The 23,088-nt window shown below is 39.4% G+C and overlaps 1 pseudogene; it reads right to left on the bottom strand.

Annotated features, from left to right (window-relative positions):
* Positions 1-23,088, bottom strand: part of LOC124775390 — a 165,286-nt pseudogene that overhangs the window by 8,592 nt on the left and 133,606 nt on the right.

The raw sequence follows: 23,088 nt of genomic DNA, 5'->3' as shown, positions 1-23,088 counted from the left end.
CCCTTTTGTAACAGATCGTCCAATTGTTCTTTTGTAATTTTCATAAATTCCGGCTTGAGGTGGCGTGGGCGTTGTGATATGGGCGGCCCATCGGTTAGACATAACCGATGAACTGTGCCATTAGTGACTACTGCAATATGTGGCGCGGCACGACAGTCAGATGTCCGTGAAGTGGAGCAGGCAGTGGCGGACGGGCCAAGCTGTGGCACTGAGGGCACGAAAGTACAGGTGTGCCACCCGCTCGTAGGCTGCGTAAAGGCCGCACACGTGTTAACATGGGCGAGGTTGGTTCACTGGTTCTTGGTAGCGGGCCGTGCCACTACGAGCGCTGTAGGCACGAGTGGGTGTGGCTGAACGGCAGATGGCCATAGTTCAGTGCCACGAGCTTGGCAAGTTAATTGTCCATTCGGACATACCCTATCATTACAAAAGGGGGTGCTGACACAGTTTACAGAGTTCACAACATTGTCGTTAACGTGCGCGGGCACGGGAACACCAGATTGGCATGGACTGACCTTGTCTGTAGCCGACGAGTCGTCTGCTTGTAGTGCCGCGAGGCGTTGTTGTGTGGAGGCCAACTCGTGGTGTATGTCGCGGAGATGTAGCAGCATTTCCGTATGTTCCATCCGCAACTTTGAAGACTTGGCGCACTCCACTAGCCACTTGTTTGTCAAAGATTGCAGCTCCAAGGATAGGTTTACACACTTCTTAGCACAGCACACATGTTTGGTGTTAGCCGAACTGTCACTCGGCGAAGAGAAAGGAATATGTTTGTTAAGGGGAGGGTAAAACACAGTATTTTGCACAAAATCTAGTGACAACTGATAGTGCTTGAGGAAATCAATTCCGAGAATAGGTTCTTCAATTGTTGACACTAGAAACGTCCACTCCAGCTTGCACTTGGGCGAAAGTTTCACTGTATACAAAGTGGAACCCGAACACTGTAGGGTAGACAAGTTCACTGTACGAAGTACTGTTTTGGGTGGTTGCACTTTATTGGTTGCTAGGCAAACCGGCAGCAAAGAGACGTCTGTGCCAGTGTCTACCAGAAAACATACACCTGATCGTAAATCGCGAACATAGACTCGACCACACTTACTGTTATTGTCCGAAACGGAGTGCAACGTGGGATGGTGCCCGTTGTTTACATCGCAGGAGGTGGCACCATAGCCTACCTGTGGTTGGAGTTTGGGTAAGAACACGGTGACTGGCATTTGCGAGCTTGCTCCCCAAATCTCGCATGGAAGAAACAGTAAGGTTGGGCGGGCCTGTGCTCCTGTGGGTAGTTGCTAGGTGACGGAGTATGTGCCCCAGAGTCTTCCACAGAGGCCGATGCACTGTCGTTGCGGGGAGTTGAAGGTGCAGGCAGGGCGGCTAGTTTAACAAACTTGTTATTAGCAGCACCAGACCAGGGCATGGCGTCAGAAAGCGTCTTAGTGCGGTCACGTCCAGAATGCAGTGCACAGAGCTCACATTGCCTGGCGGAGTATGCTCTGTCGGCGGCACGTAAATGTTTATTTACTGGCCTATCTTCATACGCAGAAACTGCAGTCTGGACAGGCAAAGGCAGCTTTTCAGTCCAGATTTCTGCGAGCATGTCATCAGGCATAACTTGCTCATCGACAAGAAGACGGATGCACCGCCACAGCTGGGACGGAGACCTGTCGCTGAGACGCTCTTCATAGATGAGCTGTCATACATTTTCTTTCCTGGTTTTAGAGACGCGCTCCAGTATCGTCTGTTTCGCCACAGCATACTTCCCTGCTAGGGGGGTTGCTTTGACCAGATCATAAATTAAATTGACGCGGTCGTGAAGATGGTTCATGAGGAAGGCGAAGCGTGTGTCGTCGTCCAAAGCACAGACATTGAATGTTTGCTCAACCAGGTTAAACCAGAACTCCGGGTGAGCGAGTTTGAAGTCTGGTAATTTCGGCAGCTTCGGCACTGCAGTCACTGCGGAGGTGCGCCTATTACTTCGGACGGAAGTAGAGCATGCAGAAGATTGCGAGTCCGAATTATTGGCGTCCCGTAATGCGGGAATCGCAAAATTCACTTGACGCCGGGTGGGGGGGGGGGGGGGGGCAGCTGAGAAGCGACGGACGCTTGAACGGTGTGAGGATTGTAGTCAAAATGTGCATTCTCATTGATGTGGTAGCTCAGAGAGAAGCCACAAGTGCTGAATGCTGAAGTACGCCGGTGAATGTCCGTTATGCACACAGTATTCACTCGACCGTGAGTGGTGGAGCTGGTTGTAGATGTCAGAGTAATTACTGTCCAGCACAGAATTGGTGACTTGATTAGAAGCAACACTAGGATCCCACACACGTCCACTAGGATGCGCACTCGGTGTGATATTTGCTGTTTGGCGAGCATTGAACACCTGTTGACTAGCCGGCGCGGAAGGATACACACGTGGCGGGAACTGATTCGAGTTTGAATTTACTACTGGATTTTCCAAAGTAGCAAAACCTCGCTCGACGCCACGAACTGTATTGACACAGTGTGTGTTCGACACAGGAGTAGGAATGTTCTGACCAACACTCTGTGGAGAACACATGGGAAGGTCCAGGCTAACAAAACCAGAGTCCATGACCTTTGGTGGTTGGAAGAAACTGGCGGCACCCGATGAATTTCACTGCATGTTCTGGCTGAAGGATTCCGAAGATTCTTGCGGCATGTCCACTACGACGGCAGGAGTGCTGGAGAGATGTTGCTGGTATCCGGGTGGCGGTGAATGCTGAAAGGCCATTGTCTGGAGCTGAACAAAGGCCCTCGTGATCGCAGAGAAACCCGACGCGGTAGGCGCGTAAATAACCTTCGGGCAGTAACTCGGATGCGTATTACACAAAAACGGGGTCACCAGTGAGGGAATACCGAATAATTGTAGGTAAACAACTAGAATTCTCTCAGACACAGATTTATTCGCACTTAGCTTCTACACGGATACAAGTCCGGAGGCTAACTCCCGACAGCATCCAACATCCTGCCCAAAGCCCTCTCCTCAAAGATAGCACACTTACGCACAGAACAAATATCAATATTCATGGCGCTCTACGCCACAATGATTTACTCCAGAACATATTCCACATGATATTATTTAATGACCTTATGCAAAATATGTCAACTTCAACTTACTGATTTGTCTCTCTTCAAGATTTGCAACTATTCTAAGTGCAAATGTGGCTTCATTTAGTTGTTATAGGAGATCGAAAATGTGCTTTTTCCAATTTAAATTCTCATCAATATGAGCATCTAAGAATTTTGAAGTTTCCACCCTGTTTATTATTTCCTCACCATATGTTACGCTTATTAGTTGTGTAGTACCCATATATGCGCAGAACTGAATATATTTTATCTTTTTAAAGTTGAGACCATTTGCAGAAACCATTCAATAATGCTTTTAAGGATACAGGGTACTTATAAATTGTAAAAACAATGGATATTTTTTATGGCTTAATTAAATTCTATAGTCTTTCCTGATTACATTGATAAATACATTATTGGATTTCAAATGAAAAATGACCTATATATACAAAATTTAAAGCTCCCTTTATTTCTGTTACAGAAACCAGTATTATTTCGAAAAGAACTGTGAATTTTCTGTTTCCAGTGATTATAATTATGATACATTATATATGTTGGTGACAGTGCAGGTTTCTAGTGACTGTAAATGATTATCTTTGCTAGCATTTCCTTTCGTTTCACTGAAGCAGTTTGTTCATGTGTTACTGAATGTTTGTTGCCCAAGTACTACACATATTTGCAGAAGTACATAGCCTTTAGTGTGCAATAATTACAAACTATTCAATAAAAGTAAATTCTTTGGTTACCAGTTCACAAACAAAGCAAGCCACACTGTCGAAAGTAGCCTATGTATCAGTTCTTCAGGGAAGAAACTCCCACATGGCATGCCTCCTGGTGATTCAAATTTTTGTGTTAACAATGACGCTGTTTCTATTGAATTTGTTGTTGATGATGTGAGCATCTTCTTTGATGAAGGAAGTGGCAAAATGTAAACAATGTGACGGTGTAGGCTGTCTGGAAATAACTGAACAAGAAAGTAGCAGGAAGGGTTTAGTGTCAAAATTAGTTGTTCTGTGTAGACCCTACAATAAATCTACCTGGAAAATGACTTCAAACACTGTACATAATTCATATGATGAGAATTTGAAGTTAGTGTATGAAATGCGTGCAACGGGTAAAGGAAAAAAGGCTGCTCAAATGTTTTGTGGTTTGATGGACCTTCCTCCTCCTCCCAGTAGGTTCAGCAAGTACATAAAAATACTTTTAGGTACCTTGACAGTTGTGTCTAAAGCATCTATGAAACGTGCAGTAGAAGAAACTGTAAATATTAGTGGAACCAGGGACAATGCTGTTGCACTTGATGGGACATGGCAACGTCGAGGACACCATTCCTTGAATGGTGTTGTAAGTGCTACTTCCCTGGAGAATGGAAAAGTTGTTGATGTTGAGTGCTTATCTAAGTACAACCACACCTGCCATGGTAGCACTGAAGAATATATTGAACATCAGTGTTATAAGAATTATGATGGCTACAGTGGAGGTATGGAGTGTGATGGAGCTCTAAAAATATTTCAGAGGTCAGTGCCCATTTATAACGTCAGATATACGAAGTACCTAGGCGAACAGAACTCTAAAGCTTTCAATAAAATTAATGAGTTCAATGTTTATGGTGATACTTTGGTAACAAAACTGGAGTGTTGTGGACACGTGCAAAAGAGCACGGGTGCTAGACTGAGGAAGCTACAAAGAGAAATGAAAGGAAAGTTGCTATCTGGTGGAAAATCTCTGTCTGGCCAAGGCAGATTGACAGAAACTGAAACAGACCATCTTCAAAATTATTATGGACTGGCCATTAGATGAACTGCATCTCTGAATGATGTTACAGCAATTAGAAAAGCTGTATGGGCCACCTACTTTCATAAGTTGTCTACAGATGACCACCCGTTTCACAGACTTGGTGCTAAAGGAGCAGATTCTTGGTGTGGTTACCAAAAAGCAAAAGAAAGTGGACAAATATACCATAATAAGCATTCTCTTCCTGAGCCTGTTATGATTGAAATAAAATCAATTTTTAGAGACCTGAGTGACCTTGTTTTGCTTACAAATATCTTCATGGGGGCACTCAGAATACAAATGAAAGTTTCAACCATTGCATATGGGAAAGATTACCCAAGAATGTTTCTGTAGGACTAAATACATTAAAAGTTGGTATACTAGATGCAGAGATATGTTTCGATGATGGAGTGATAGGAATGCAAGAAGTCCTGAGAAATTTAGGCATAAAATGTGGCTCTAATATGGAAGATCAATAGCTTGCATGTGACAGACAACTGGTGCATAAAGCTGAAAGATTCGTTCTTCAAGTTGCCAAAGAAGGAAGAAGTGCTGAAAGGAATGCCAAGAGGAAGGTTGAAGATGAAGAAATGCTGCAGGATGAAGGCTGTGCTTCAGGAATGTTCTGGGGTACAATTTAATTGGACTCATCTTCATTCACAATTTCCCACAAGTTGTATTTTTCAGAATTCAGGTACAAAAATTTTCTAAAGTTTATAAAGCATTGCTCTAATTTTTTTCTGTAACTTGCAATAGTCCATACTTATGTAGTACACATAAGCTTTATTACAGACTCAACTAAATTTAAAAAAATAAAAATAAAAAATAAAAAAAACAACCATTTTTGTTGGGAAAAAAATTATAAAAATTAAAATGTAAGATGTGATATTTTTTTATACTTGCAATATACATAATAGATAGAATTAAATAGGTCTAGTACCTCAGCCATCTTGTCATGCATATCTGGTAAAAATTTGGCCTCCTTCAAATGTATAACATTGGATTAAATGGTACCTCAATTTGAAGAAGCATTCTGGAAAAAAATTGCATCAATTTCTTTGTAATTTTTTAATAACCCTAAGCAGGTTCAAAAATATTCAAAATACTTCTAATTTGTTTAGAGAGTGTGCTGCATTACCTGATATCAATAAAAAATCTGTAAAACATATACATTATAAACAGTGCCTGAAAGAAATAGGTGTTGATTTTTATATAATATTGAGTCGGAAAAGTACCCTGTATCCTTAAGAACTTTGTTTGCCATTTTTTCTGTTTCTGTATGTATGCTTGGATTGATCACAATACCAATGTCATCTGCAAAAAGAACTAATTTTGCTAGATACATATTAGTTGGAAGATCGTTTACATGTATGAGGCACTATAGTGGACCTAATATTGAGCCTTGTGGAACCCCACATGTGATTCATCTTCATTCATAACAATCTGCATGGACTCTACTGGTTGAATTACTAAGTACAACTTTCTGCATTCTCTTTTTTTAGATATAACATTATCCACTGTTTGGCTGTACTATCAGTCTCATAAAACTTCAATTTATCTAGGAGAATACTGTGATTCACATAGTCAAAGGCCTTAGATGAGTCACAGAAAATACCAACCAGCACTATTTTATTATTGAATGCTTGTAAAATCTGGCGAGTGAACTTGTAAATGGCACTCTCAGTAGAGCAACCCTTCTGAAACTCAAACTGCAATTTGCTAAGGATATTATTCTTGCTAAGGTGAAAAACTATTCTAGAATACAACAGCTTCTCAGAAATTTTGGAAAATGATGTCAGCAGTGAAACAACTCATTAGTTATTGATATCTCTCTTATCACCTTTCCTGATGAGGGGTTAAACCATGGCATGTTTCAGCCTCTCTGAAAAAATGCCTTTAGTTAGTGGTGCATTATATATTTTAGATAAGACTTTTGCATTTGTAATAATACTTATTTTTATGTGTTCATAAGTCGTTACCAACTGAAATTGGGACTTGTCTCACCAGGCCACAGTTTTCCAGTCCTCCGAAGTCCAACTGGTATGGTCACAAGCCCAGGAGAGGCACTGCAGGTGATGTCATGCTGTTAGCAAAGGCACTTGCATCGCTTGTCTGTTACCATACCTAATTAATGCCAAACTTCGCTGCACTGCTCTAGTAGATATGTTTCTTGTACATTCCCCATTGATTTCTGCACTTATTTCATGTGGTGTTGCTTGTCTATTAGTACTGACAACTCTACACAAACATCACTGTTCTCTGTTAAGACCGTATGCCACTGTGTTGTCCACAGTGAGGGGTAATGACTGAAATTTGATATTCTTAAGACAGTTTTGATACTGTGAATCTTGGGTTATTGAAGTCCATAATGACTTTTGAAATGGAATATCCCTTGCGTCTAGCTCCAACTACCATTCAGCATCCAGAGTATGTTAATTCCCATCATGCAGCCATAATCACATCCGAATCCTTTTCACATGAATCATCTGCACAAATGTCATCTCCATCAATGCACTGCCCTTCTATGCCTTGTGTACAAAATGCTACCACCATCTGTATACATGCATACTACTGTCCCATGACTTTTGTCACCTCAGTGTAAAAAGAACATTTAAATGTTTAAATGTGTTCAGTATCATCATCTTTTATCACAAAGGTATTTTAAAATTTTTGTAGTTAACCTACAGCTGTCTTCAAATGTCATTTTCATTATAAAAGTAATGGGACTTGTGAAACCCTTTAAGCCACTGCCTGTAGTTAGCACTGTTACTGAACTTCTCAAAATGTGAATGTCACGAAGGCTCACAAATATTTTCTTAGTGGCTGTTGGTTAACAGAAATAAGAGGACATATCATGAAGAGCTGTAACAAATCTACTAATTAGCTAAATAAACTGAATGCAGGAATTTGTGATATTAAATGTCACTGTATTTTATTTTCGAAGACAGATCAGATAAGAGCTATTTCCATTGTATAGTAAAATTAGAAACAGGCAAAATGAATCAGAAAAATGGGGATATTGTTGTATAATAGGTTAACTGTAATGTATTTCATGGTGGTTTGCATAGTATGGATACAGATGTAGATGAACATGTAGATTGTAAATATTTTTACACTTTTTTGTATCAGTAGCAGATACTTTAGGTCTGGACATATATTTAGTGCAAAGCATACTGTTTCTACGAGACACATTTCAAAAAATATTTGACAAATTCATCTACATCTGACCATTACCAAAAGAAAATTTCAAAGTTATCAACTTATTTAAAAACAAATGTTCAAGTTATCATGAACACAGTAGTATAATAATCAAATGTTTAACTGAACTTTGTAATATAAATTGTTGCCTATGTACTCTATATGATGAATCTATTCATGGTGGTATAATACTAAATGGTTAAAGCAGTCATCCCTGTTGCATGTTGCATACCTAACAGCTTCCAGAGGCAACAAAAATTTTATTTTCAGTATTTCATATAATTTTTGACCAAATTTAAAAATTTTAAATGTTGTCCTAATCTCCTCATTAAGATGTATAATCATACATTACAGATTTAACACAATAAGACAGGTTTTAATGTTAGAAAATGTGTATATAGGTCCTGAGGCAGCATCAATATAACAAAACAATTTACATAAGGTATTTGAATGGTGCAACAATTGGCAGTAATCTCTAAATAATGAAAAGTGTGAAGTCATCCACATGAGTACTAAAAGGGAACAGTTAAATCTTGGTTACTGAATAAATCACACATATCTAAACACTGTCAATTCAACAAAATACCTAGGGATAACAATTGGAATGATCACATAGATAATGTTGCAGGGGAGGCGAATCAAAGACTGTGTTGTATCATCAGAAAACATAGAAGATGCAATAAATCAATTAAAGTGACTGTCTGCTACATTATGCTTGTCCACCCTTTGCTACAGTACTGCCGTGTGGTACAGGATTCATACCAGAAAGAACTTAAGGAGGACATCGAAAAAGCTCAAAGAAGGACAGCTTATTTTGTTTTATCACAAAAAAATTCAAATGCAAAAATATTGTGTTGCTACTTACCTACACAGAGAGAAATGATCATTGTAAATCAGATTTATTACTACAGAAACCAAATCTCAGACAGAAAGACTTAAGTGTTTGTTTTTCCTGCACACTGTTCAAGAGTGGAATAGTACAGAAACAGTAGAAAAATTTGTAAATTAATCAGATTTCCAAGCTGTTTTATACAAGGGAGTGCAATTCTTTACAGAATCAAGGATGGAGGGTTACTGGTATACTGATGTTGTTGTCGCCTTCAGTCCAGAGACCGGTTTGATGCAGCTCTCCAAGCTACTCTATCCTGTGCAGACCTATTCATCTCCGAATAACTACTGCAACTCACATCCTTCTAAATTTGCTTAGTGTATTCATCTCTTGGTCCCCCTCTACAATTTTTACCCTCCACGCTTCCCTCCAATACTAAATTGGTGATCCTTAATACCTCAGAATGTGTCCTACCAACCAATCCCTTCTTCTTATCAAGTTGTGCCACACATTCCTCTTCTCCCCAGTTCTGTTCAGTACCTCCTCATTAGTTATGTGATCTACTCATCTAATCTTCAGCATTCTTCTGTAGTTCCCCAGTTCAAAAGCTTCTATTCTCTCCTCATCTAAATGATTTATCGTCCATATTTCACTTTCATGCATGGCTACACATCATACAAATACTTTTAGAAAAGACTTCCTGACACTTAAATCTATATTCAATGTTAGCAAAGTTCTGTTCTTCAGAAATGCTTTCCTTGCCACAGCCAGTCTACATTTTATATCCTCTCTACTTTGACCATCATCAGTTATTTTTCTCCATAAATAGCAAAACTCGTCTACTACTTTAAGTATCTCATTTTCTTATTCCCTCTGTACCACCTGATTTAATTTGACTACATTCCATTATTCTCATTTTGCTTTTGTTGATGTTTATCTTACATCCTCCTTTCAAGACACTATCCATTCCATTCAGCTGCTCTTCCAGTTCCTTTGCTGTCTTTGACAGAATTACAATGTCATTGGTGAACCTCAAAGTTTTTTTTTTTTTCTTCTCCATGGATTTTAATGCCTACTCCAAATTTTTCTTTTGTTTCCTTTACTGCTTCCTCAGTATACAGATTGAATAACATTGGGGATAGGCTACAACCCTGTCTCCCTTCTCAACCACTGCTTCCCTTCCGTGCCCCTCAACTCTTATAACTGCCAACTGGTTTTTATACAAATTGTAAATAGGCTTTTGCTCCCTTTATTTAACCCCTGCCACCTTCAAAATTTGAAAGAGAGTATTCCAGTCAACATTGTCAGATGTTTCCCTAAGTCTACAAATGCTGGAAACATAGGTTTGCCTTTCCCTAAACTATCTTCTAAGATAAGTCGTAGGGTCAGTATAGCCTCGTGTGTCCCAAATTTTCTGTAGAATCCAAAGTGATCGTCCCTGACGTCAGTTTCTACCAGTTTTTCCATTTGTCAGTAAAAAAAATCGTGTTAGTATTTTGCAACCATGTCTTATTAAACCGATAGTTTGGCAATTTTCACACCTGTCAATGCCTGCTTTCTTTGGGATTGGAATTATTATATTCTTCTTGAAGTTTGAGGGTATTTCGTCCATCTCATACATCTTGCTCGCCAGATGTTAGAGTTTTGTCAAGGCTGGCTCTCTCGAGGCAACAGTAGCTCTAATGGAATGTTGTCTACTCCTGGGAACTTGTTTCCAGTTACGTCTTTCAGTGCTCTGTCAAATTCTTCACACAGTATCATCTATGTCCTCTTACATTTCAATACTATGGCTCTCAATTACATTGCCCTTGCATAGACCCTCTATATACTCCTTCCACCTTCCTGCTTTCCCTTCTTTGCTTAGAACTGGTTTTCCATCCGAACTCTTGATATTCATACAGGTGGTTCCCTTTTCTCCAAATGTCTCTTTAATTTTCATGTAGGCAGTATCTATCTTGCCCCTAGTGATATATGCTTCTACATGCTGGCATTTGTCCTCTGGCCATTTCTGCTTAGTCATTTTGCACTTCCTGTTGATCTCATTTTTGAGACATTTGTATTCCTTTTTGCCTGTTTCATTTACTGCATTTTTATATTTATTGCTTTCATCAATAAAATTCAATATCTCTTCTGTCACCAAAGGATTTCTGTTAGCCCTCATCTTTTTATCTACTTAATCCTCTGTTGTCTTCATAATTTTGTCTCTCGAAGCTACCCATTCTTTTCTACTGTATTTCTTTCCCCTGTTCTTGTCATTCGTTCCTTAATGCTCTCTGTGAATCTCTCTACAACCACTTGTTGTTTCAGTTTATTCAGATCCGATCTCCTTAAATTCCTATCTTTTTTCAGTTTTTCAAGCTTTAATCTACGGTTCATAATCAATAAATTGTGGTCAGAGTCCCCATCTGCCCCTAGAAATGTCTTACAATTTATAACCTGGCTCCTAAATCTCGGTCTTATCATTATATAATCTATCTGAAACTTTCCAGAGTCTCCTGGCCTCTTCCACATACACAACCTTCTTTCATGATTCTTAAACCAAGTGTTAGCTAAGGTTAAGTTATGCTCTGTGCAGAATTCTACCAGGCGGCTTCCTCTTTCATTCATTACCCCCAGTCCATCCATATTCACCTACTACTTTTCCTTCTCTTCCTTTTCCTACTGTCAAATTCCAGTCCCCAATCACTATTAAATTTTTGTTTCCATTAACTATCTGAACAATTTCTTTTATCACATCATACGTTTCTTCAATCTTTTCATCATCTGTGGATCTAGTTGGCATATAAACTTGTACTGCTGTGGTAAGTGTGGGCTTCATGTCTATCTTGGCTACAGTAATGCATTCACTATGCTATTCGTAGTACCTTATCCACATTCCTATTTTTTTTTTTTAATTCCTTATTAAACCTACTCCTGCATTACCCACATCTGATTGGCCAGAAGTCTTGTTTCTGCTGCCGCCAAACTTCACAAATTCCCACTATATCTAGTTTTAACCTCTCTATTTCCCTATTCAAATTTTCTAACCTGCCTTCCTGATTAAGGGATCTGACATTCCACACTCTGATCTGTAGAACGCCAGTTTTGTTTCTCCTGATAACGATGTGCTCCTGAGTATCCCCTGCCCAGAGATCTGAATGGGGGACTATTTTACCTCCAGAATATTTTACCCAGGAGGATGCCATGATCATTTAACCATACAGTAAAGCAGCATGCCCTCGGGAAAAATTACGGCTCTAGTTTCCCCTTGCTTGTTCGCAGTACCAGCACAGTGCCCTGTTTTGGTTGATGTTACAAGGCCAGTTCAATCAATCATCCAGACTGTTGCCCCTGCAACTATCAAAAAGGCTGCAGCCCCTTTTCAGGAACCACATGTTTGTCTGGCCTTGCAACAGATGCCCCTCCATTGTGGTTGCACCTATGGTGCAGCTGTCTGTATCGCTGAGGCACACGAGCCTCCTCACCACCAGCAAGAGCCATGGTTCATGGGAGGACTAGTATACTAGAATCAATAAATCAGAAGCTATTAGGAGAGGGAATATTTTGTGGCTTGACTCAGGAATTTGACTGTGGGAATCATGATATCCACACACGAAAGTAAAAATATTGTTTAATAGTTGGCAAAATATGTTTATCTTATTTATATTGTGTGCATAACAGAAGGCTGGGTTGCATATCAGAAGGCAGTCAAAATCTCAAACAATGGGACATAGTTCTGTTTTAGGTTCTCTGTAGTTTTTCTTATACATAAAAGATATTTCCCTTGTAATGTCAGAAGATATATTAGCTTCATTTTTGTAGATGATCCAAGAATAGAAATAAAAAGTAGTGCTAGTCCTCTTATGGAAAAGGCGGCCAATGAAACTTTTAAAAAAATCAACAGTGTACACAAATTACCACTAAAATTTGACAAGACTCAATACATACAATTTAGTATTTCCCATAAAATTCCATAAGCTAGTTAAATAGTCCACCTGAATAATGAAATACAAGTAGTAGAAGGTGAAAAGTTTTTGGAATTACAGGAAGATCACAATCATAATTGGAAAACCAACATCCTAGAATTAGAGGAGTGTCTTAGCACAGTTACCTGTCCACTATTCATAATCACAGGTACAAGTGATTTAAAAATTAAAAACTAGTTTATTCTACATATTTCTGATCACTAATGAGATACAGAAACATTTTTTTGGTGAGAAACTAAACTTACAGGGGTATTTTCAGAATACTGAATGACTGAAAACTCGAGTTTCTCCAAATATAAAATATTCAAAACACTGTTTTGGATAACGCCATTTTATCTGTTAGGGAAAAGTTTAAACTTTGCACCAATGCCCACACATCTGATTTTATAAATTCTGTCAATCAATCTGCTCTTAAACTACAACCTGGTGCTGTCAAGGATGTTCAGAAAGCAGCTTCTTTGTTGACTATGGGAGACTCACCCAAGAGTAATGTTACAGCAGATGAGAGGGCCACTTTGCATTCACTCAGGGTGAATCCTGATACTGTTAATTTACCTGCAGACAAGGGTAATGCTATAGTTGTGTTGGGCATGCAGAATTATTTGTTGCTTAACCTCACGGAAGTAAAAATTTAAACAGCATTTTAAAAAATCTGAAATCTATCCACCTGAATATTTTCATCATGATGAAGGGGGAAAAGAGTGGTTGCCTTCCCTTCTTTGATGTGCTGATTAGGAGAAATGTTGATGATATATTGGGACATGCAGTTTATATGAAGCTAACACACAATGACTCGTCTCTTGAGGCTCACAGCAACCACCATCCAGCTCAGCATGAAGCAGTGGTCCATAAACTGGCTCATAGGGCCCACATCTCAGACTTGAGAAGTTTTTCAGCTGAGATAGGCCACCTTGAAGTCATCTCTTGCCAGAATTGTTACAGTGAACTACAAATCAGATGCGCATTTTCTACTGACTAACTGTAAATTTGATGAGGACTAAAAGCAATGAGGTAGTGCCTAAGTCTACAACTTTTTTGCCTTGCATAGATAGAATTTCCAACAGCACTGGTTGTATTTTGTGGAAATATGGTATGAAGTGCGATTTTTGACCACCATTTGAGATTAGGGCCCCATTAGTGTCTGTAAAGGATGACCTTGACCTTGGTTTGTGAAAGGCAGTTGGGGGGGGGGGGGGGGGGGAAGGAGGAGGGGTGCCCACCACATCCCTTGCAGTTGTAGTATGTCACACATTGGTCAAACCATCAAGACCATGGAGGACCAGCTTATTGAGCACAAATATCACAAATGCTTACATCAGCTGAGCAAATCTGCTATTTGCCCTGGTATCAATCATCCTATGAAACATAAGGACACAGAGATTCTGATAGTTGTCACCATCTGGGTCAGCATAAAGCATAGTTGGGTTGGGTTGTTTAGGGGAGGAGACCACACAGCGAGGTCATCGGCCTCATCGGATTATGGAAGGATGTGGAAGGAAGTTGGCCATGCCCTTTCAAATGAACCATCCCAGTATTTGCCTGGAGCGATTTAGGGAAATCACGGAAAACCTAAATCAGGATGGCTGGACGCGGGACAGCATAAGGCATACTTTGTGCCTTGATGCATAGGGCCCATGTCATATGAGGTCCTGAAAGTATATCAGCTGAGAGAGCACATCTAAGAGTTACCTTTCATCAGAATTCTTAGATTCTGGCTTGCAGTTCCAGCTATTGGGATTGTGTTATTAAGGAAGCAATTGATATGAAATTAGGAAATGACCTTATAAACAAAGATAAAGGTTTCCACTTAAATTTTGCTTGGATTCTGCTCTGTCCCTCAATCTCAATAAACAACAAAGGGACAGTTTCAATAATACTTACTTACCCACTGGTAATAAATAATATTAACACTGCTCATCTTTGGTTATGCAGTGGCACTAGTTGTTGTTGTTTTGTGTGTGTGTGTGTGTGTGTGTGTGTGTGTGTGTGTGTGTGTGGTGTGTTTTTGTATATGCTGTACTATGGTTCTTGGTCAGCATAGACCCACATACTGAGGTTTTTATTTCCTTGCACAGCATTCTCTCATTGCATTTGTGCTTTGAAAATGACATTATACACAGCTGTTAAAATATTGCCAGCTGTCAAAGACATAACTTGGCTGCATTCTCATGAATTGTTTGGACATGTTATAAGAATTGTAGCTGGCATTAGCTCTAGGAAAGCAGCCTCTATAAGGACTTCAAGGGATTAATATTAAATGTTTAGTAATACTAGTGATGGAGTTTTAGACTGAATGAAAAAAAAAACTTTTGTCAAGCAACTCCTTCTACTTCACTGAAGGGTATCTTCATATAAACACTTAAAATAAATGTTTTAGGTAATTTCATGATTAACATTGTCATTATAATAAGAGTACAATAATATTTCAGAATCTTAAGTCATTTTATTGCATTGAACTTAAACAAAATTTTTCTGCTTAAATATGACACTGAAGGGTGTTGTTTGGAATATATGACACTTGTCTTTCAATTAATGCCATAGGCTAAGCCTCAGCAGAATACTAGTTCTCCAATTTCCTGCGTGAAAGAGTATGACTCTATTTCACTGTTTACATTGTTCATAAACTGTTGCAGCATGGAGGAAATCTCTCTCATGCTAACACACAAATCAAGAATTTAGAAAAATATTTCCACCTAAAAAAAAATAAAAATTATCCCTGTCTTCAGTGCTGTCGAGTCTTTAGAAATGTGATGTTGCTCAGCATTGCACAAACAGTGAAACTCCAGATGACCTAGGCTAGCCAATAGTGCTTTCAAAGTATGTGCATGGAACATTTGGTTGATTGATCACTTAGGGCAGATGAGACTGGATAGTTCAAGCAGTTTTCACAACTCTGTTTCCTGCATTGGTTTTTTAGTCTCTGGTGTCCTTGGTACCTCCCCTCTCATATCAAATACCTGTTATCAATCCATAACTGTAATACAAAACCTGATATGTTTAGAATCTTGCTTTACCTATGTGTAACACCAAATATCTCTCCATCTCCTCCATTTCAGGCATATGACTGGAACAAATGACATTACATTCATCTGTTAAAATGTTGCTGGCTGTCAAAGATGTCACTCGGTTGCATTCTCATAACACATGATCTGAAGGCACTTTGAAGGCAAGAGGTGCTTAAAATTTTTCGTATCAGCAGCAGCATAAAGTCCCTGTCAGCATACAGACTGCTCAAAAGTTTATTAAGTACATTAATGTTGTTCTGTCTAGCTACTTATTCCCCACATAAAATGATTTTATTGAAATGTAAATATTACAGAATGAGAGATGTAGATCCCATTCCATCCGGAATAAGAACAGGTCAGAGCATACAGTTATATATGCATCTAGAACTATCATGTGAAATTTAAAATTTTCCTGGTGAGTTAAGTATTCGAAGAGATTTTGAGATTGCAGCGGGTCATCATAAACTTCACTCCATGATATTTCAATTGGACACCATCCAGTCATCTTCAGCTGAGCCATCAAAGATTGATGAAGACATTCTCTGCTGCGCTCCAAAGAACAGCTTCTTGCAGTTCCATCAGCGAGGGTGCTGCTGGTCCTTCTGTCACCATGACTCTGATGCATTCATGGCAATACTATCAGCGCGCTGTATAAGGTGGAGCAGAGAACATCTTCATCAGTCTTTGATGGCTCACCTGAAGATGACTGGCAGGTGTCCAGTTGAAATATCATGGAGTGAAGTTTATATCGACCAGCTGCAATCCCAAAATCTCTTAGAACTATTATAGCAGCACAATAAAATTATTCCCAAATAGACATCAAAACAATGGATACAATACATCTTGTCTGAAAATTCCACGTCTGTTTATGTGACCAGAAACTAAATAGTCATTGTTATCCCTTATTCACCCCCTCCAAGACCCACTTAGGATCATTAGGAAATAATTAGTTTCCAGTTAGATGTGAAGGTGACTTGAATGGCAAAGGAGTTTCCTATTACAAACAGTGGAAACTTGAGGCTGGAATATCAACAACATTAGGAAAAGGATAAATTACTACTCACTGAAAAGCTGACCTGCTGAGTTGGAGACAGGCACAATGAAAATACTGTTACAACTTATAGCTTTCATCCTAAAAGAAAATACATACAGATTCACACAAGCAAGCACACCTAATACACACATGACTACTACCACCAGCAGCCCAGCAACTCAACGGGTGATCTTTATGATGAGTAGCACTTTCCTATTATGGCAGCTCATGTCAAATAGGTCATCATACAATAACTTCAGCACTAGTCAACTGACTACTTTTTCCAGCACAGCTGACTGTCAGTGAGGATCAGTCTGTTGTTGTTACTCTCGTCAGTCAAAATTCTAATCTGATGCAGATCTCTACGATAATCTACCCCTACATTCAAACCTTCTCACTGTAGCCAAGCCCAGTTCTCCCTGCACAATTTTTTCACCTCCTACCTCTGCACGCACGCACACATGCACATACTTGTGTCTCATCATTAACTATCCAATCTGCCAAACTAATTTTCAGCATTCTCTTGTAGCATCAAAAGAAAAGGGACAAAAATTAGAATTTAATGCCCTGTTGATGGCAAGGTCTTTAAAAATGGAAAACATAAATCTGAATAGTCATAGAGGCATTTGAAATGTCATCCATGTTAGAAATACTAGGAAAGAGGGGCTGACAGAAATAAGGGAAAGACAAGAAGGAAGAAAAACAGGAGTAGAAAATAAAATAAAGTAATTACAATTCAAGAGCATGTAGATGAAATAAGTAGTACTTAGTCTGTGTTTGAACCCTAGAAGTATAAATAAAAAATCTGTTGTTCATGATTGTGAAGAATATGGCTCTCCAACCTTTACATGACCAGGCCATAACACCAAGCTGGGAACACGATGTCCACATTCCCAGACAGTGTTCTTTTCAGCACCTCCTCCTCCTCCTCCCTGCTCATCTCTCTGCCACTTCCCCGTAAATGGGCCACATGATCCTGCCAAAGCACATTTTACTTCCCATGGACCATTGTCACCTGTCAGCAAATACAAAGATCAAACTTAAGAAGTATAATAAATATGCTACTACATCAGAAAGTAATGAAGTATTTCACAGCATAGCTTCATTGAAAAACCAATTCCAAACATTAATATGAATACAAAATTTAAAAATAAAAGAATAGGTTAGATGTACTTTGCATTCCATAGGCCAATAGTGAGAAGATTCCTCAAGGATGTAGAACATGTAAGACAGCTGAAATATGAAAGTTGTATAAATGCAAGAGAGAGAAGAAAACCACATTCAACCAAAATGCTGACTAATAGTGAGAAACATGAAGATGGTATCTGTTCTTTCGGACAGATACCATCTGTCACCATGCAGCTCTCTAGAATGAAATGATAATTAAATCGAGACCCTAAGCTGCTCCCGGTGTTGATATACATCAATGGGGACAGTTGAAAATATGTGCCCCAACTGGGACTCGAACCCGGGATCTCCTACTTGCATGACAGATGCTCTATCCATCTGAGTCACCGAGGGCACAGGGGATAGTGCGACTGCAGGGATTTATCCCTTGCACGCTCCCCAAGAGACCCACATTCCCAACTTAATGTCCACGCACTACATTCATAGTGCCCCTGCCCATTACACTCATTACTCGTGGCAGACAATCTTACTGAGTCCCGTAAGAGTTCAGGTAATGCATGTGCATCTGCGCAGAAGAAGGTCAATGGCCAAAAGAACAGATACCATCTTCGTATAGTTAAGGCTAACTGGCCATTGACCTTCTTCTGTGTGGATGCACACCCATTGCCTGAACTCTTCCGGGACTCGGTAAGATTGTATGCCGCGAGTAATGAGTGTAATGGACTGGGGCATTATGAATGTAGTATGTGGACATTAAGTTGGGAATGTGGGTCTCATGGGGAGTGTGCAAGGGATAAATCCCTGCAGTCCCACTATCCTCTGTGCCCTCAGCAGCTCAGATCGATAGAGCATCTGCCATGTAAACAGAAGATCCCGGGTTCGAATCCCAGTCGGGGACATTTTCAACTGTCCCCGTTGATGTAGATCAATGCCGGTCAGCAGCTAAGGGTCTTGATTTAATTATCATTTCAAAAGTGAGAAAAGTCATCAGGAACAAAGTTCAAAACTGGCAGACAACTGACAGAATAAATTTTTGATATATCAGTAATCTTCTTAGGAAATAATATAGTTGAATACATACAACCAATGCCATTAAATCTTTGTAACTGGCACAAAATCAAACTAGAAAAAGTGGATGGATATTCATTGATGTGATCCACATAGTACTCTGTTTCCCTTATCTGTTAACATGAAACATGAACAAATATCTCTTAGTGATGTCATAACTGATTTGATGCCCATAATTACAGTAATTGTAGTTGTTTATGAGAATTTTTACCATGGACATGGCGTTTCATTGGTATAAAGAATTCAGACATAAATTTGATTATTTTCAAGATGGAAGTCAATCATGATGTTGTTACTGAAGAAACATGTTTTCGCTTTCAAAAATGAAACAATTTGATCCCCTCTACATGATCTAGCATAATAAATGCAACAATGGGATTACCTTTTTGCTGCATCTATGATATTAGATGAGACTTTTCATGTAAGAAAACTTTGCAGTTGGTGAATATTACATCAGATGATCATGAAAAAGAACACTCATCATTTGTATCTCTCGACAAATGTTTATGTTTGACAGCAAACAACCTCTATTTGGTGGTAACTGGCTTCACTCACTGTTTGACTGTCTTCAGGCCTCATACCATGATGGAAGGCAGTTGCAATGAATGGACCAAGTGTTTTGAATCAGCAAAGCATATGCTAATGGACAGTGCCAGATTTGGAGACAGATCAGGATTTCTTCAAGCAACTGGATTGATTGGTTTCATGTGCACCATGATTGTATAGTTAATTTCACTTACTGACTTCTCTCTTTAGAGTAAGGGCTCTCTGATGCTACAGCGAAATGACAGTGTGCAAGAAAACTGCATGTTGTGTTTGCTGCAAGCCTCCTTGCTTGCTTGATATTTTTGCTGATTTCCCCAAACACCCACATCCCTAGTACTCAGTGGAATTATTTATGCTTCCCCTATTGAAGAACAAGAAATTTGTCCTGTATTTTTTGTATCATGTACATTTGTTGCAGTGCATCTAGGTCACTAAGGGCACTGGAGCAGATGAGATACTTTTTGTTTTGATTACACCTCATCTGGCCCAATAATTTCAGAATTGCATACAATACTGCACTAAATACAGTGTATTTAATAGAAAGATAAAACCGTAAAACACGACTAGAGTAAAAAAAAAAAAAAAACTGAGCATAACAGAGAATCCCATGACTTCAAGCCATCAATGTATACTTCATTAAAATAGTGATGACTATCTAAATTTGTTACAAAATAAGAACTTAAAAGCTTGCACTGAACAGGGTGGGGCAAATAAAAGTGGCCCAGATGAGTGGATACAATTGGACGTGAATGTATGCATATGCTTTGACACCCTCACCATGTGTATACCTGCCACATGATCCACACCGGTTCAGAGTGTAGTGTGGACTGTGTCAGTGTGAGTGGAGCAGTGCGAAAGGGACAATGGTACTCAAGGTGGAGCAGCAGATGTTCGTTGTTGAAAGTTATGTTACAAAAGTTCATGGAAACAGTGTGATCAGTTGTTTGCTGAGGAGCTTCATGGTGTCAAAGTATCAGCAAAGAGTGCCATGCAACACTTAGTCTGAAAATAGCATCATACAGGATCTGTTTTGAATAAGTCAAAAAATATTCCAAAAAGTGCCTGCACACCAGAAAATGTGTCTGCAGTTCACCAGAAAATGCTTCAGAAACCAATCAAATCAACATGAAGTGGTCACAAGAGACCAGCATATCATGTCTATCATGCAGACAGACACTACATCTGGATCTGTTCTCTGGGACACTTTTGTGTGTCCCACCCTGTTTTTGTTCTTCAAAATTTGTCAAATTAAAATAATTTCTTATCTCTTAAGAAGCCAAGGCAGAGACCTGTTCTAACCTTGGCAGAAAACTTTAAAATTAGCCACATCATTCCCTACCAGCCAGTTGTTCACTTGGATCCCAAAAGGCCTCATTGCTTGCAGCTGATTTCTGAAAAATCATTTCATTAGTACCCAAGCAGCAAATGACATAGCATGCATGCATTGTGGTGTGGATATTCTTTTAAAAGTTTGCCACATCATGAGGTGTCTCTAGAGCTGTAAAACTACCACAGGCTAATGTACACTATCATAAATAAGTGTAGACTATGGCAATTTTCCTGTTAGCTTTGGTCAATTAAGGTCGTACCCACATTACCTAAGCATTAGGTGTGTTGTATACCTGTCAGGCATTACCTCATAATGCTCTCTTTCTTTATGTAATCAGTGCCTTACTACGTTACCCCAAAAACCAGAAGCAGTGAACATCTAGAAAGGAAGTGAAGATATATAAAGGGCCATGTAACCTATGGAAAACTTTTGTTCTATATAATTATCCACCTGTTTGTTACTTAAAAATAAACAGTATCTGTAGCGAAATTGAAACTGTCAACGTTTAATTAAGGTTTTATTCAAAAACTGTTGCTTTTTAATATGACACAGAGTGGTGATGTAGTAAAACAAAGGAAACAATACAGATTTATCATATAACAAGAGAAAAGCAAGTTCCTCAACAATAATGTAAAATAAAAAATACAAAACAACAATATATTAAACACCACTTAAATACTTCATTGAACTTGCCCAAAACATATTCCTGTTATTCATAAATGACTTTCACATATATCAATAATAACAGAAAACTCTTGCCTTTGATCATGATGAAGGACATTCTACTGAGTACAAAATAATGACAATATATACCCTCAAAAAGTTTTGCATCATCCCAGTTCCCAGAACTCCTGATGATAGACTTTGACTGTGGATATTGTATCACAGACACAGTCCCTTTGACTGTTCAGAGATGTCACTAAACCCGCCCAAAGACATAAACAACCATGCATGAGCAGCGCCTATTAGACGGAGGAGCTCTGACAGCCCGTCAATTCCAGTCATTCCACCAGGAAGGAGGTACACAGCTCGTGCTATGTGTAGTTCAACTATGCCTAGACAGTCAATACCACAGTTCAATTGAGTCTACATTGTTACTTTGTGCCAGGAAGTGCTCTCAGCAAGGGAAGTGTCCAGGCGACTTAGAGTGAACCAAAGCGATGTTGTTCGGACATGGAGAAGAAGCGACAGGAACTGTCGATGACATGCCTTGCTCAGGCCACCCAAGGGCTAAGGGCTACTACTGCAGTGGATTATCGCTACCTATGGATTATGACTCAGAGGAATCCTGACAGTAATGCCACCATGTTCAATAATGCTTTTCGCGCAGCCACAGTACGTTGTGTTATGACTCAAACTGGGCGCAATAGGCTGCAAGATGCACAACTTCACTCCTGACATCCATGGCAAGGTCTATTTTTGCAAACACGACACCATGCAGCACAGTACAGATGGGCCCAACAATATGTCGAATGGACTGCTCAGGATTGGCATCACGTTCTTTTCACCTATGAGTGTTGCATATGCCTTCAACCAGAAAATAATCGCAGACATGTTTGGAGGCAACCCAGTCAGGTTGAATACCTCAGACACACTGACCAGTGAGTGCAGCAAGGTGGAGGCTTTATGGCATTACAAAAACAGTTTCACAATAGGATCATGCAGATGTTAAACAGTCTTTTCATAAATGCTGTGGTTATCTTTGTTCTTATGGCATGGCAGTCCTGTTGTGATGAGCTGAGGTGTTTCCATTTCTGTGGCTCTCTTGGCCTTCTTGATCACAGTTCACAAATTTTCACACATGTAGCAGTAACTTGGAAACATGATCACAAACAGTCAACACTGGACAGGAGTTTCTACTTTCAACATTATGTTATTAATAGCCATTGCAGAGACAGTCACTCTTAAGGAATTACCTTCAGGGACTCCATTCTCTTGTTCTTGTTCTCACCATATTTAAGATATTGTGGAGAGAGGAAGGACTGTATGATAATGGGAAGAAGTCCTTACAAGCCTCATTTTTTGAATGGTCCAGGATATTATGCCTGCTAGTGGTATCATAAACCTCCTAGATGTCAAATAAAATACATACAGGAAAGCCTGTTGTATAGATGCATCCAGTAGGAACA

Source organism: Schistocerca piceifrons, chromosome 2, assembly GCF_021461385.2.
Source record: "Schistocerca piceifrons isolate TAMUIC-IGC-003096 chromosome 2, iqSchPice1.1, whole genome shotgun sequence".
Lineage (NCBI taxonomy): Eukaryota > Metazoa > Arthropoda > Insecta > Orthoptera > Acrididae > Schistocerca > Schistocerca piceifrons.
The sequence above is the reverse complement of the archived record's forward strand: the minus strand, read 5'-3'. Positions and strand labels throughout refer to the sequence as shown.